At 45.9% G+C, this 15,370-nt stretch overlaps 1 protein-coding gene across 2 annotated transcripts in view; it reads right to left on the reverse strand.

The window, feature by feature from the left end:
• SNX29 (sorting nexin 29) overlaps positions 1 to 15,370 on the reverse strand; it is a 581,450-nt gene that overhangs the window by 68,789 nt on the left and 497,291 nt on the right. The window lies entirely within an intron of this gene.

The following is a 15,370-nucleotide window of genomic DNA, read 5'->3' on the forward strand; positions in this document are numbered from 1 at the left end:
TCAGTGCCTTCCCTGCCCCGGATCCTTCCTGCGCCTCTGAGGCTGGGAACTGAGGCCCAGGCAGGGTAAGAGTCTTGCCTGAGAGCACAGAACCCAGGGCAACAATAAGAGCCGCCCACAATCCAGAACAGTCCTGAATTTACATAAGAAAAATCTACAGGCGCCCTGAACCGCAGGCTTGCTGGTTGCCTTGGCCAAAAACACTTGCTGTGTGAATAGCAGGTGCCTGTTACCTGGTGCCTGATGGCCGGCCTCTGCCAAGGACACTGCTTCCTCAGTCCTGGAAGCGTCAGCACTGGCGAGTCATGCGCGTGACTGGGCAGAACGCCGTGGGGCAGAGGCCATCTCAAAACAATTCATGGAAGGCTGTGTGCTTCCTGTGACTGTCATTTCAGTTTTTACATTTCTTATCATGAAAATTTCAAAACATGGCAAAAAGTACAGCAAATAAACGCCCATAACCTTTTATCTAATAAACGTCTTAACTCTTTTTCCTATTTGCTTCTTCATTTTTACCTTTTTGCTAAGGTGTTTTAAATTAGGCCCTGAATACTTCAGTGTGTATTTCTCAATTACTAAGAACATTTTCCTATTTATCCCTCATCACCTCTGACAAAATAAATGGTATTTTTTTTGGTGTTGTCTCATACCTAGTAAGAATGCAAACACTGGCATTTCCAAGAGTGTCCGGCGTTTCTGGGCTTTTGAAAAGGAATTGTAGTCGCTTCCAGAACAAAGCTGCCAGTTCTTCAGCAGGCTGAACGCGACACTGTTCCTAACAGAGTCCCCCTGGGATCAGCCAGGGGCTAACCTTTGGTGAGGGCAGTCCTGCCTTTTCACTGTAAGCTGTTGAAGACTTGTGCAGCCCAACAACATGTAAACCAGGATGTTTCTGCATAAAATTCAGATTCCTGGCTTCCCTCGGAAAATGAGCAGAACTGCCCCCCTGAGCTGGAAGCATAGTGCCAACTCTGTGCCCGCCTGCTCCCCCCAGTCCCGTCCTCTGCCTGGCTTCAGAGGCCTGAGTTTGAGACCCCTAGTTGCACAGACAGTAGGATTGCCTGGGGCCCTACAAAACCATGGAAGAGACTGCCCGCCCTGTGAGATGATCACATTACAAAATGAGATGACATTCCCTCGAGCAGACAGAGCTGTTCACATGGCCATTTACCAGTTTTAAGTCAGGTGGTAAACCGCGTGGAGCCTCACTCTTCTCATCTGTAAAATGGGCATAAGGATGGTGCCCACTTCCTGTATGATAACCTAAACCAAGCGCCTGGCAGCCTAAGCATCACCTGCCAGTCTCTGAGACAGACGCTGCTCATTCACTGATGCTCAGCCAGGATGCTTTTATTCAAGGACTGGCTATGCGTCTGGTGTGGGGCCAGCTAGCAGCTAGCTGGTGAGCACTCAGACAGGGGCATGAGCTGGGAGGCTGCAACCTACAGGTGCCCAGGGAAGCTCGCAGGAAGTTTGCATGAGAAGTGGAGAGAGTTTCATTCAGAGGAAGTGAGTCCTTGCAGATGTTGCTTCAATTTCTTTTAGAGCAAAGACATCCTCAGGTGGTCTAGGTGGTGCCCTCAGGTGGGGGAGGGGCAGGACAGGTGGAGGAAACAGCAAGTGCAAAAGCCATAGGCAGAAGGAGCTTGGCTTGCTGAAAGTACAGCAAAAAGCCTCCCCCCATCCCCCCAGTGACTGGGCTTAACAGGTCCAGGCAGGTAAGACAATAGGGGGTGGGCAGGGTAGGGGAGAGCTATGGGGGGAAATTGGAACAACTGTAATAGAACAACAATACAAAATAATATGAAATAATAAAATTAAAAAAAAAAAAAGACCGTAGAGGCAACCGGTGTCCAATCACATACAGCCTTGGTGACCACGGAGAGAAGCCAAAGGGGAGTGGGGCGCAGGAGGTGCGTGAGCTCACAGCATTTAGAAACACTGCTGTTGGGGAAACAGGCTGTACACAGCCTTAGGTAGAGAGGTCATTCACAACTCTCTCTCCTGTTTGGAATTCTTCACTGGCTCCCTATGGACTCTGCCCACGTCCCAACACTCACATCTAAACCCTGGCAGGGTTCACAGGAACCTTCACCATGTGGCCCTTGCACACCCTGCCAACCTCACTTCACATCATCCTCCTCAATACCCACCCAACACCATCAACATGTGAGCCCATGACTTTCTTCACATGTCCTGCACATCACCTCCAAATATCTCCGGGCCTTTCATGAGCTGTTCCCTGGGCCCGGAATGCCCTGCCATGTAGGCCTCCGCTCCTGTGCCCCACCTCCTGGAGGCCTCCTGGGCAGGCCAGCAAGGTGGCCCAGGCACTCCCCAGCCTCAGCCGTTCCTGTTCCTTCAGAGCCCCTGCTGCTGCCTGGAATGATCTCATGGTTCACCGTGTGCCTCTCCTACTCCATTGTAAGTCCCAGGAAGGCAGGGACCCGTATCGCCAGAGCCTAACACAGGGCCCAGAGCTCATGAGAGCCCCCGTAAATATTTGCTGCAAGAATGAGTAAATGTGGGGGGTAGCTTTAGGGGAAGCACGGCAGGCCACCAGTGAGAATGGTTTGGAGGCTGTTGCCAAGTCCAGACAAGAGATGACAAAAATCCTGACTACAAAGGGGGATGGAGAGAAGGCTGGCCTCTAAACCAGCTCCCTGGACCCCGGACCCTCTAGGCAGGGAGTGAAGAGCAGAAGATCAGTAATAAGTGAATGAAGACAGGAAGCTGGTCCTTCAGAGACCCCATTTGTCACACGGGGCTCCCAGGAAGAAGTCGGCATTGGTATAGGGGCCTGCCTCACTGCGTGGGGTCCAGCGCTTAAAGAGCTAGGGGGTGTTTGTGAGATTTTTTGCTTGGGCTCCTGGGGCTGCAGCCAAGACATGGCGTTAGGAGTGATGGGACTGGATGGAACCCTGGCTCATGAAATCTGCCAGGCTCCTCCGGTGGCCGCTTAGTGAGTCCTCGCTACCCATGGCCCTGCTGTCATTTCATGTGACATTCCAATCATAATACTTTTGTCGATTATGATTTAGAACTAATAATAAGGAGCACTGGGAGTTAGTCCTCACTTTACAAAAGGACATTCAGGACTATTTTAATGGAAGTATTTTCTTTCCTCCAAAAAAGGCTACTTTTATTTTGAGCTTCAAGAAGATAAAGACACCATCAAATTAAGAATAGCTATTTTTAAGACAATAGAATGTTGTGAACAAGATGACAAGCTATGGTTTCTAGAACAAATGCACAGACCCCCAGATCTTCTGCACTTTCACAACCTTTTCTTCCTGGGGTCCTTGCTGACAAGTGCATCTTCCTGACCACACCCCCCTCACCAAGGGGAACTTCCCCAGGAGCTGCCCTTCATGTGAGCTGTCAGCCAGGCAGAGGTGACTCTCCACCTCCAGAGTTCCCTTTTATTTTCATCTAGGAATATCACAGTGTTTCTAAAATAAACAGAAGGTCCATCCATCAGGAGCAGCAGGCAGCTCGGGCCCTGTTGAGAGACGGCTGCTTCAGAGTCAGCTGATCTGTAAGCATGTCACTGGCTAGAAAATTCTGGAACATTGATTGATTGGGACTCTCAAGGAGCCAGGCATTAAGGCCCTCTGGCTCAGATTCCCTCCCATGCCCAGTTCTGATGGGACAGGGCACAAAGGAGGACAGACTTCCCAGCATCCCTGCAGTGAGATGGGAGCCACAAACCAGGTCTGGCCAGTGAGATGTGAGTGGGAGTAAAGCAGCCACGCCCAGGCCTAGTCGGGGCAAGGGAAGTGCTCTGAGACCCTCCTCTCCCTCACTCTCCCCCTCCTTCAGCAATGTGGCACCACATGTGGAGATGGCAGAAACACTTGAAAGAAGGAAGGTGACCAGGGCCACCCAACAGGCATTGGGCTGTGACATGAATAAGAAAACACCTTCATTGCTGAAGGGCACTGAATTGCCAGTTTTCACCACAGACTGTTAGAGCACTTGTGTTAATTATGCTAATTCACACATGGCTTACACAGTGACTGCTTCATGTCTGCCCTTGTCCAAGGCAGCGTGCCCTGAAGGAATGTATACCTATAAAAAGATGTGGCCCTGCCCTGGAGGAGCTTAGAGTCTAGTAGAAAAAGGAGATAAAAGCAGGGACAGGAGTGCATAGTAGTCAGGGCTTTGGTGGAGACAGGTGTGGGATGAACATGAGGAAGGAAGGCAGAATAAGCCTGGGAGGCGCTGCTTTCAAAGGCAAGACCTGCAGAATAAGAGGAGGGCAAAACTGGTGGCAGGAAACACACAAAAATTAACACAAACTGGATTAAAGGCTTAAGTATAAGACTCAAAGTCATAATAATCCTTGCCCTGGCTGGTGTGGTTCAGTGGACTGAGTGCCAGTCTGAAATGTCGCAGGTTCAATTCCCAGTCAGGGCACATGCCTGGGTTGTGGGCCAGGTCTCACTTGGGGGCGTGCTAGAGGCAAATGATCAATGTTTTTCTCACACATATATGTTTCTCTTTCCTTTTCTTTCTCCCTCCTTTCCTCTCTCTCTAAAAATAAAAAGAAAGAAAGAAACCATGAAAATTCTAGAAGAGAATAAAGTAAAACATTGGACATTTTTCATAACAGTATTTTTTTCTGATATATCTCCTTGAGCAGGAAAACAAAGGAAACATATGGGACCACATCAAACTAAAAATTTTATGCATAGCAAAGGAAACCATCAACAAAATGAAAAGATAACCCACTGCAAGGGAGAACATACTTGCCAATGACACATTTGATAAGGGGTTAATATCCAGAATTTATAAATAACTTATACAACTCAACACCAACAAAACAAAAACAACATAAACATTTCAATTAAAAAATGAGCAAAGAATCTGAACAGATACTTCTCCAAAGAGGACATACAGATGGCCAATAGACATATGAAAGGATGCTCAATGTCACTAATCATTAGAGAAATGCAAAGTAAAACCACAATGAGATACCACCTCACACCTGTCAGACTGGCTACCATCAATAAGTCAACAAACAGAAAGTGCTAATGAAGATGTGGGAAAAGGGGAGCCCTCCTGTACTGTTGGTGGGAATGCAGACTGGTGCAGCCACTTTGGAAAACAGCATGGTGTTACCTCAAAAAATAAAAAAATGGAACTTCTTTATGACCCAGTGATTCCACTTCTAGGAATATACCCAAAGAAATCCAAAACACTAATTTGAAAAAATATATGCACCCCTATGTTCATTGCTGTGTTATTTACAATAGCCAAGATTTGGAAGCAGCCCAAGTGCCCATCAGTAGATGACTGGATAAAAATGCTATGGTACATTTTATACAATGGAATACTGCTCAGCCATAAAAAGAAGGAAATCTTACCTTTTGCAATAGCATGGATGGACCTAGAGGGTATTATGCTAAGTGAAGTAAGCCAGTCAGAGAAAGACAAATATCATATGAGTTCACTTATATGTGGAATCTAATTAACAAAATAAACAAAATAGAAGCAGACTTATAGATACAGAGAACAGACTGACAGCTTTCAGATGGGAGGATGGCTGGGGAGCTGTGTGAAAAAGCTGAAAGGAATAAGCAAAAACAAACAAACACACAAACAAATTCATAGATACAGACAACAAAATAGTGATTACCAGAAGGAAAGGGTGTGTGTGAGTGTGTGTGTGTGTGGAGGGAGGTAGAAGAGAGTAAAAGGGGGATAAATGGTGAGGGAAGGAGACTTGACTTTGGGTGGTGAACATACAATATACGGATGATGTATTGTAGAACTATACACCTGAAATCTACATAACTTTATTAACCAATGTCACCCCAATAAATTCAATAAGAATTAATAAAAGAAATCTGGAGGCAAGAATACCAGTCAGGAGACTGGTGAGGTCACCCAGCAGAAGGTGCCCATGCACGGCCAAGGCCAGTGGCCACAAGGAGCAGTGAATGGATCTGAGGTCTATTTTAGAGCTAACCACCCAAGTGGGAGGTGCTGATGGGTTGGAGTCACTCTTTGCTCATTCAGATATTCCTCAGGGCCTCCTGTGAGGCAGGCCCTGTGAATAAGAAGATAAGACACGGATCCTGCCTTCATGCAGCTCACAGTAGGTTGAAAAAGAAAGACAAAGCAATGATCACAGAACACGGAAATAAAACCATGAACACACATGATAAAGATATGCTAGGGTCTGCCGCATAGGCACATGGGGGCACCTTCCCAGAGGACTGTTGATAAGAAAAAGAAATAAAAGGCATCCAACTTGGAAAGGAGGAAATAAAACTGCCATTGTTTGCAGATGACATGATAGTATACATAGAAAACCCTATAGGCTTCGCCAAAAAACGACTTGACTTAAGAAATGAATTTGGCAAAACAGCAGGATACAAAGTCAATATTCAGAAATCAAAGGCATTTCTGTGCACTAACAATGAAATATCAGAAACAGAAACTAGGGGAAAAAAATCCCATTTACTATAGCAACAAGAAAAATAAAGTACCTAGGAATAAACTTAACCAAGGAGGTAAAAAACCTGTACTCAGAAAACTACATAACACTGAAGAAAGAAATTAAGGAAGACACAAATAAATGGAAGTATTATATATACCGTGTTCATGGATTGGAAGAATTAACATCATTAAAATGTTGATACTACCCAAAGCAATCTATAGATTCAACACAATCCCTATTAAAATACCAATGACATATTTCACAGGCTAGAACAAATACTTCAAAAATTTATACGGAACCAAAAAAGACCCTGAATAACTTCAGCAATCTTGAGAAAGAAGCACAAAGTAGGAGGGGTCACAATACAATACCTGATTTCAAACTACACTACAAGGTCACAGTAATCAAAACAGCCTGGTACTGGCATACGAACAGACACATAGATCAACGGAACAGAATAGAGCCGAGAAATAAACCCAGGCCTCTATGGTCAATTAATATTTGACAAAGCGGGCAGAAGATTAAAATGGAGTGAAAATAGCTTCTTCAACAAATGGTGCTGGGAGAATTGGAATGTTACATGCAAAAAAATGAAACTAGACCACCAACTTACACCACGTGTGAGAATAAACTCAAGATGGATCAAATACTTAAATGTAAGCTGTGACACCATAGAAGTCCTAGAGGAAAACATAGGCAGGAAAATTTCTGATATCCCACGCAGCAGTATTTTTGCTAATATATCTCTTAGGCCAAGGGAAATAAAGGAAAGAATAAACAAATGGGACTACATCAAATTGAAAAGCTTCTGCATGGCTAAAGAAAACATAAGCAAAATGAAAAGAGAATAAACCATATGGGAAAACATATTTGCCAACGATACCTTGGACAAGGGTTTAATCTGCAAAATATATAAAGAACTCAAATGAGTCAACACGAGGAAGACAAACAATCCAATTAAAAAAGAGGCAAAGGATAAGCACCTAATAGTAGTAGCATTTACCGAGCAGACCCTCTGCCAGGCACTGGGCTAAAGACAGGTGCACTTTTCTCATTTCAAGCTCCGCAGCCCACTCAGACAGGTACTGTTTAGTATTCCTGCGTCAGAGAGAGGAAGCTGAGACTCAGAGGGGCTAAGTGCCAGGGCCAAGCACACTGCTGCTGAGGCGGGGACAGGCCCTGGCCGCAGGAGGCCCGCACCTGTATGCAGCCTGCTCTGAGACAGGGAGAGAAAGGGGTGCTGGTCAGGGAACAGCCTGGAGGCGCACAGCTGGAGGGCGCCCGGATTTAGGATCAGAGGGACACAGAGCACGGAAGCTGGAGTGGAAATTGAAAGCAGACCTGGGGGTCATGTTAGAGAATCTGGACTCCATCCTTGGGGTGACAGGCATTTTAAGTAAGAGAGTGACAATGAGCTACTCCTTTCGTGAGACTGAAAAGAAGCTTCTGATGCTTCAGTTTTAAACAGCTCTACCTTGTCTCTATCACTCTATTTTGTCCCTGGGGTACTGAAAATCTGCCTTTCCTCTTTCATGTACTGGTCCACTGGGAGGTGTGGGTGCAGCTCAACTGAATATCAGGCCCAAATTCCCCATCCTGGGACACGGGGGATGAACTGTGTTTCGGAGCAAGTACCGCAAAGCTGTGAGCTCTGTTCGAATACAAGTGGGAGGCCTGCCCTTACAAATTTTGTCTATTCAATTTCATGCCTGGCTCTAATGTCATTGGTTTCTGGGTTTCCTTCTCATTAAGCTCTGGTCTACCTTTTCTCCAACCTTCATTTTTTATCGGTTTGTTCTGCAAACCTGGTTGGTTCTCAGAGAAGCCTCCTCTCACTCACCCTGTTGCCACCCCACCCCTGGCCTCCCATGGCATGGAGCTGGCATGAGGTCTAGAGGCGGGTGTGTGGCCAACCCTACCAGCTAATGGGCGTACAAAAACTGGTATCTAGGTGTTTCTGGTCATGGGTTGAAACCAGAGAGAATAACTCCTTCATGTTAAGCATAAAATGAAAATGTATCTCTGCTCTTCCTTGCTCAGAAATCTACGGCTAACTGCGGTTTGGTGAGGTTGAGGGGTCACAGGTTATGAAATGGGAGACCTGGGTCCTGGCCTTTAGCTGCCTGTACACTGTGCATGTTCTCGGGAAAGCCAGGTCCCCTCTGAGCTTTGGTTTCCTTACCTGTAAATGGAGAGAGCAGGTCAAAGGATCCCTCAGCTTCCTTCTTGTGAAGATACCTTAGGATTTTTTATTTAGTTAAGCTGTACTTTCTGCTTTCACTCCACATTTCAAGAGAATTCCCTAAGTATTCTCATGCTCTCACCAGTGACAGCACTTCTCCACAGAATGACAATGTAAATCAAAACAGATGTGGCTAGTTTGTCAGGGGAAAATGCAGAGTGGTCTGATAGCACCCACAGTCAACATGGCAAAGGCCTAAAGAATTCTGAACTTCTGTAGGTCTTCCAATACCCTGACCTCTGTAGTGGAAACCTCCCTTAGAGATGAAGAAACACAAACTCATCAGTCCATGACCTTATTTAACTTTTAACCTGCTGGTGTCTTTTTACTATTTAGGCCCAGGAGCTACTCCATTCTCCCAGGAGTTCCTTTGATAACTTTAAGCTCCTTGCTGTCTTCCCCACTTGAGTTTTGTCCCCATCCTTGTCCCCTCTCCTACTGTGAAGTCAACAACTGCTTCTGTTGGCCGTGAACGGGAAAAAATACAAGGAAGAGGGGGAGGAATAAGGAAACTAATCATAATCACTATGGTGGCTAAAGTTACAGAGCTGGTGGGAAGCACCAGGCCCTTGCTCAGCCCTTGTGGGCCCTGGAGACAAGGTGTTACTGGTGTCACTGTCATCACTGTCATCATCATCGTAGACCCCCTTCACAGGTAAGGACACTGATGCTCAGAGGTGATACTCACCATGCCCAAAGTCAACAAGGATAAAGTGATGGTGCTGGAATTTGAACCCAGGTTGTCTAATACCTGCATCCTTGTTCCTAATCTGCAGGCAACAGTTTCAATAATACTTACTTAAAGGGGGAAGAAGACCAGCATTTCTTACAGGCAACGGGCTGGGTACATTTACCGCTGGGAGCTCACACAGCCCACAAACCGTCGGCACCTTGGGCAGTAACAACCCCACTCCACAGGGAGGCGGTGACAGAGATCTAAGAGGTTATTTACCTTTACCTTTTCCAAAGCCATACAAAAGTAGGAGGGCCAGAATTCAAATTCTGGACTTTTTGACCCAAATCCCACCACTGTCTTTGTACAAAGTTGCTGAATTGCCCTGAATTGTTGCCCTCTTTGTTGTGTTGAATAAATTGTGTGGTGAAGGCAAAGAAACCATGAACTCTGCCTTATTAATGGGGAACAGAAAGTCCTAAGGGCCTAAAAAAACATCCTCACCATGAAGACAAAGAACAACAGCAGGAATAATAATAATAATAATAGCTAACATGTTTACTATAGGACACTCTGTTTTAAGTCCTTTGCATCTATTATCTGGTTCCACCCCCGAAACGACTTTCCAAGGTAGGGTCTCCTGTCATTTCCATCTCCCAGAAGAGGAATCGGAGGTGCAGGGAGAAGAATCACTTGCCCAAGCTCATGGATCTGACACAACGGAGGACTGACATATAACCGAGGTCCTCTGCTCCATCAATAGCATATGCTAACACCCCACGGGGAGGGCAAGGGGCTACTGAAGACCCGCCTCCCTCATCATATCTGAAATAGGACTTTCCGTGTGACCCACATGAAGATTTGCAACCCTGCTGGCCGCTGGGGTCTGATGGCCTCCGGATGGACTGTTGCCTGCGGTGGGAAGAGAAGGGGCTGACTCAAGAGGACATCACAGACCCAAAGCCGTCTCCATACTTCCTTCATGAAAAAGGCCACAGGGCTTAGTGCCCACACTAAACTCGAACTTGCTCTTCCTGTTGGTCCAAGACTCCCTCTTCTTCCTGCTCAAACTATCCCAAGTGATCCCCATTGCTTACAAGGTCTTACTCTAAAACGGAGAAAAGAGAGATCAGACCCCCATGGCTGAGCAACTGAAGGAGGGAATACAACATGTGACACAGCTTGAAAACTGTATAGCAGCAGTCACAGGGTATCAGTGAATTATGCTAAATGTCAGGACAGAAAATAAATCCCGACCCCCCACCCCTGCAGTGAAGGTGCATCCAGTCCAAATCTTAACTGCAAACACAGGGAAGAAAGCAAATCTCTATTTTAGAAAAGGAACAGAGGACCCACAAGGGATTCAAGGTACATTTACACTCTCCTCCCCCCTCTCCCCACAACACTGATGACAGCAATGATGATGATAATAATACCACCCTTTATTTCAAGCTTACTATGTGCCAAGCCCTATGTGAAATGTTTACTTGCATTATATTAACAGACTCCTGCAATCTTTTTTTTTTTTTTTTAAATAGAGAGGTAGGGGAATGGAGGGAGAAAGAGAGGGAAAGAAACATTAATGTGAGAGAGACACATCAATCGGTTGCCTCTCATAGTGCCCCATTTGGGGACCAAACCCGCATCCCAGGCATGTGCCCTAACCGGGAATTGAACCAGCAACTTTCCCCTTTGCAGGACGATGTCCAATCAAGGGAGCCACACCAGTAAGGGCTCCTGCAATAGCTTTATGAAGTACATAATTATATCTCCATTTTGCAGATGAAGAAACTGAGGCTTCAAGAGACTGAGTGCCTTCTTTAAGGTGACCCAGCTGGTGAGGACCAGAGCTGGAATTTATAGCCATGTTCACTGGAGTTTAGCTCATAACCACGATGCTGTCCTGACTCGTAGGATCAATGGAGTCACAACTACAGGACATCTACAGCTTTGCTCAAAACAGAAATGAAAAACAAACTAGTCCTGCAGCTCATATAGGGTGAACAAAATACTATAATTCTGAAAACCTCCTCTTGGCACAGCAATAAGTATTTATGGCTGGATGAATTCTCGTCCTTATATCAACAGAACCCCATCTGTGGGAGGGTGGATTATGTACAGAGGCTTCCTGGCAGACTCGTTTATTAAATGGGTTGGATAAGGTGGCCTGTCACCCACAGGCGGGAATTGGTCTGCAACGTCTCCTCCACCCTCCATGGGTCCTGGCACAGGCTGGGCAGGACACAACAAATGATTTCATGGCAGGAGAGCAGCAGGCTCAGTCGAAGCTAAAGCCTATTTTTCTCTGTTATTGACTTTGTAACCAAGGGAAACTGCAGGCTGGACAGCTGGAAGAAGGGGACAGGCTGGTTCATGCACTCAATGGAAGAACTCAGCAGCCACTTGGGAAGGACACTGCCCACATGCAAAAGTGTCTGTCCCAGGAGCTTCAGACTCCAGTGTTGGAAAGGGCCTGTGGGGGGTGTGGGCAATGGAAGGGGACAGTCTGGACAGGGTGAGCTGGAACGGGACAGCTACTGCTTTAATTCCAGAAATGATGCCTCGTGGGCAAGTGGGCCCACTGTTGCCAGATCACCTACATTATGTGAAGTCTCAGATTTTAAATTATTGAAAAATAATTGTAAAAAATTTAAAGGGCAGATAGATCAAACAAAGCCCAGAGTGCAGGACACACGAAGCCACAAATTTAAGACATACAGTAATCTCATGCTCCTTAACTTGGAACGCTTTCCACAAATTCCAGGGTTAGGATTAGGATTCTTCAGGGAAGCAGTGTGGTGTGTCCCCAAGAGTCACTCAGAGCCAGCTCAGCTCCAGCTACTGCTTGGCTGAGTTACGCTGCCTTTCTGGACCTCCAGTTCTTTATTTGAGCAATGCAGATGTTAAGAATGCCCATTTCAGAATTTTATTGTGTGAGCAAATAATTCTTTTTAAAAATATATTTTATTTATTTACTTTTCAGAATGAGAGGGAGAGAAACATCAATGTGAGAGAAACACTGATCAGCTGCCTCTTACATGCCTGACAACCCAGGCCTGTGCCTTGACTGAGAATCGAACTGGCGACCTTTCAGTTCACAGGCCAGATCTCAGTCCACTGAGCCACACCAACCAGGATGAGATAATTCTTGTAAAGCAAAATCTGGGGCTGTTCTCAGCACATAGTTTAAATATACAACAAACTTCCTTTTTAGAAGGAAGCACAATTCAGGTTCCTTCTGCCTTTAAAACTGCCATATTTTTAATAGCAATTGGCAGTATCTGGTCAAAATAAACATAGCAGACAACATGACCCAGGAAGCCGAGAGAAAAAATATAAAAGACCAGCTACTATAGCACAAAGGCATGTACATAAATGAAAAATACAACAACGCAACATACTCTAGAAGGGTGTATACAAGTTGACAGCTATGAGCCAAACCCACTGGGACAGCTGCCGTGTGGGGACAACAGGAGATGGAGAGGATAAGAGACAAAACACACTGGGCTCGAGGCTTCATGGTGATCAATGAAGTCAGTGTATCAGGAGCTGAGGAATAAATAGCATACATTTACTTTTTTTGTATCTGAGGTCCAAAGAGGAAAAACAAAACAGAGAGATGTGGTACCTTATTGTCTGTACCTGTTGACCTCTCTCCATCAGATGTAAAGATCCACGAGGGATCTTGGGTTCAGATATGTTCTTCCCTAAAAAAACTTCAAGTCCAATTCCAAAACTGAGACTGAGCTGTAACAGTGCAACCAAAAATTGAGAGTGTTGTCTCGTATTTTAGCTCCAGTCTTGCCTTGGGGCACGTGGCCGCCCCCCCCGTCTCCCCACCTGCCTTGCCTCTCCTCTATGCGACTGTTCTGGCTGTGCTTGCCCTGGCCCAGCACAGCGATCGCTGGGCTGACAGATGGCACGCATGCGGCCATTCCCTCATTATCGGTAGGCGGGTTCCCTCACAATGCCCTGATCATTTCACAGTCTACTGAAAATGTGATGGTCACATGGTATCTGACTTAGAGATTCTCAAAGGTTTTAACAGCAGCAGTGGCAGCATCATGTGGCACCACCTCTAACTGCCTTAACTGGAGCTTGTACAATCAGCATAAATTCCGAACCTCTGATGCTTCAGGCTGAAATGGTTGGGAAGGCAAAGGAAGGCAGAATTGAGGCAAAATGTTAACACCAGCCAATGCGTGTTGAATGCCAGGAACTGAGTGGAGGCACTTACGAATATTATTTCTAACCCTAATAACATTTCACAGAGGCTGCTAAAAGGAAACCACATAGCTGAGGTGGGGCAGAGCCACAAGAGAACCATCTCCAGAGCCCGTTTTCCTTCTTCTCTGCTGAACCACCATGCCCCCGGGAGTGCCCCTCATGGGTGGACAAGACTGGGAGGACCAAGGAGGTTCCAAAGCCAAGAGAGAAGAGGTGGCAAGACATCTGCGTGCCCTCCTAGAGCAGGTGGACAAAGGCACACTCCCCAAATGCACTCCCACATGCAATAGGCAGGGGCCAGGGTAAAGGTGTAATGTACAAGACACACCGTGTTCCCGCAGGCCATTGTGACAGGTGGGCGGGTATGGGACGAGGCCCACAGTGCTAACTCATCCCACTCTTTAAGGGAAGCTGCAAACCTGGATTATTAGGTTAAATCTTTCAACTCTCAAATCAGGTGGCAGATCATCTAAATGCTTAAATATTATAGTGCAGAACAGACCAAAGAAAATGTATCTACAGGCCACCTGGAAGCAACAGAAAACATTGATGGGTCATCAAAAAACTGATCTCTGCAAGACTGGTTCCAGCCCACCATTAGTTTCATCACGTGATGCTGCTGAGAGTGTGTGACAGTTCTGTGCTTCTGAAGGTCAGACACCTTTCTGCAGAAACCAGCCAGACACCCTGGGAAAAGCCGCAGCCTGCTCACCCTCCCGGGCAGTGCTGGGATTGTGCTACAGTGCCATCTCCTTGCACTGCTGTCCTGGGTGATAATCACACAAACAGAGCGCCCAGCACACCCACGTGTGCCTAGACATTCAAAATATAATACTGGACTTAATCCTCAAAGACACGCTTCTCAGGGACGGGGTGGCACGTCCCTTTTACAGAAAAGAGCACTGAGACTCAGATGTGAATTAACTTGCCTGTGGCCACACTAGAAAGGTCAGAGCTAGAATTTGAACCCAGGTCCATCCAACTTCCAGGCTCAGTTACTCTGCTGTCCCACACTGTCCCTGTGTTTATACAGGGGAATTTTACAAAAAAAGTCATTCAATTCAAAAACCAGTTGGTCCTCTACCACGGGGACTGCTGGGAGGAGAGACACAGAGGACAGGAGCCCTACCTCTCAGGCCATTTGAGTTTGATGCAAACTTCAACTGTTTTTATCTACAATACTTCTGACACCGAATGTGTGGGTTTCTTTTCCATAACAACCAATTCTCCAACTTTCCAGACACCAACTTGGTACTCCTGACCAACTGGCTAAAAATCAGAGATTCCCATGACCCTCTCTTTGGGTTCAGTAACTTGCTACAAAGGCTCCCAGAACTCAGAAAAACAGCTACTTTAGAAAACGAACAGTGCTTCAAAATGTTAAACAGAATTACCACGTGACCCAGCAATTTCACTTCCAGGAGGAATGAAATGAAACAAAAGGAAAATGAAAACGTATGTGCACACAGCAACTTGCACACAAATGTTCATAGAAAACAATATCTGTAACAGCCAAAACAGCAGAAACAACCACAACCCAAATGTCTATCAACTGATTAATGGATAAACCAGTGTGGCACATGCATGCAGGGCAATGAAAAGGATTGACGTAGGGATACATGTGACAATGTAGCATGAAACATTATGGTTTTGTGAAGTCAAAAAAGATTACATAGAATATGATCCCATACTTATAAAATTTTCAGAATCGGCAAATCTGTAGATACAAAAAGTAGAGTAAAACTGTTAGAATATTTTTGAAAGGCGCAGTGAAATCTGA

This window comes from Furipterus horrens, unplaced genomic scaffold (assembly GCF_987537825.1).
Source record: "Furipterus horrens unplaced genomic scaffold, mFurHor1.1.pri manual_scaffold_5, whole genome shotgun sequence".
In the NCBI taxonomy this organism is placed as follows: Eukaryota; Metazoa; Chordata; class Mammalia; order Chiroptera; family Furipteridae; genus Furipterus; species Furipterus horrens.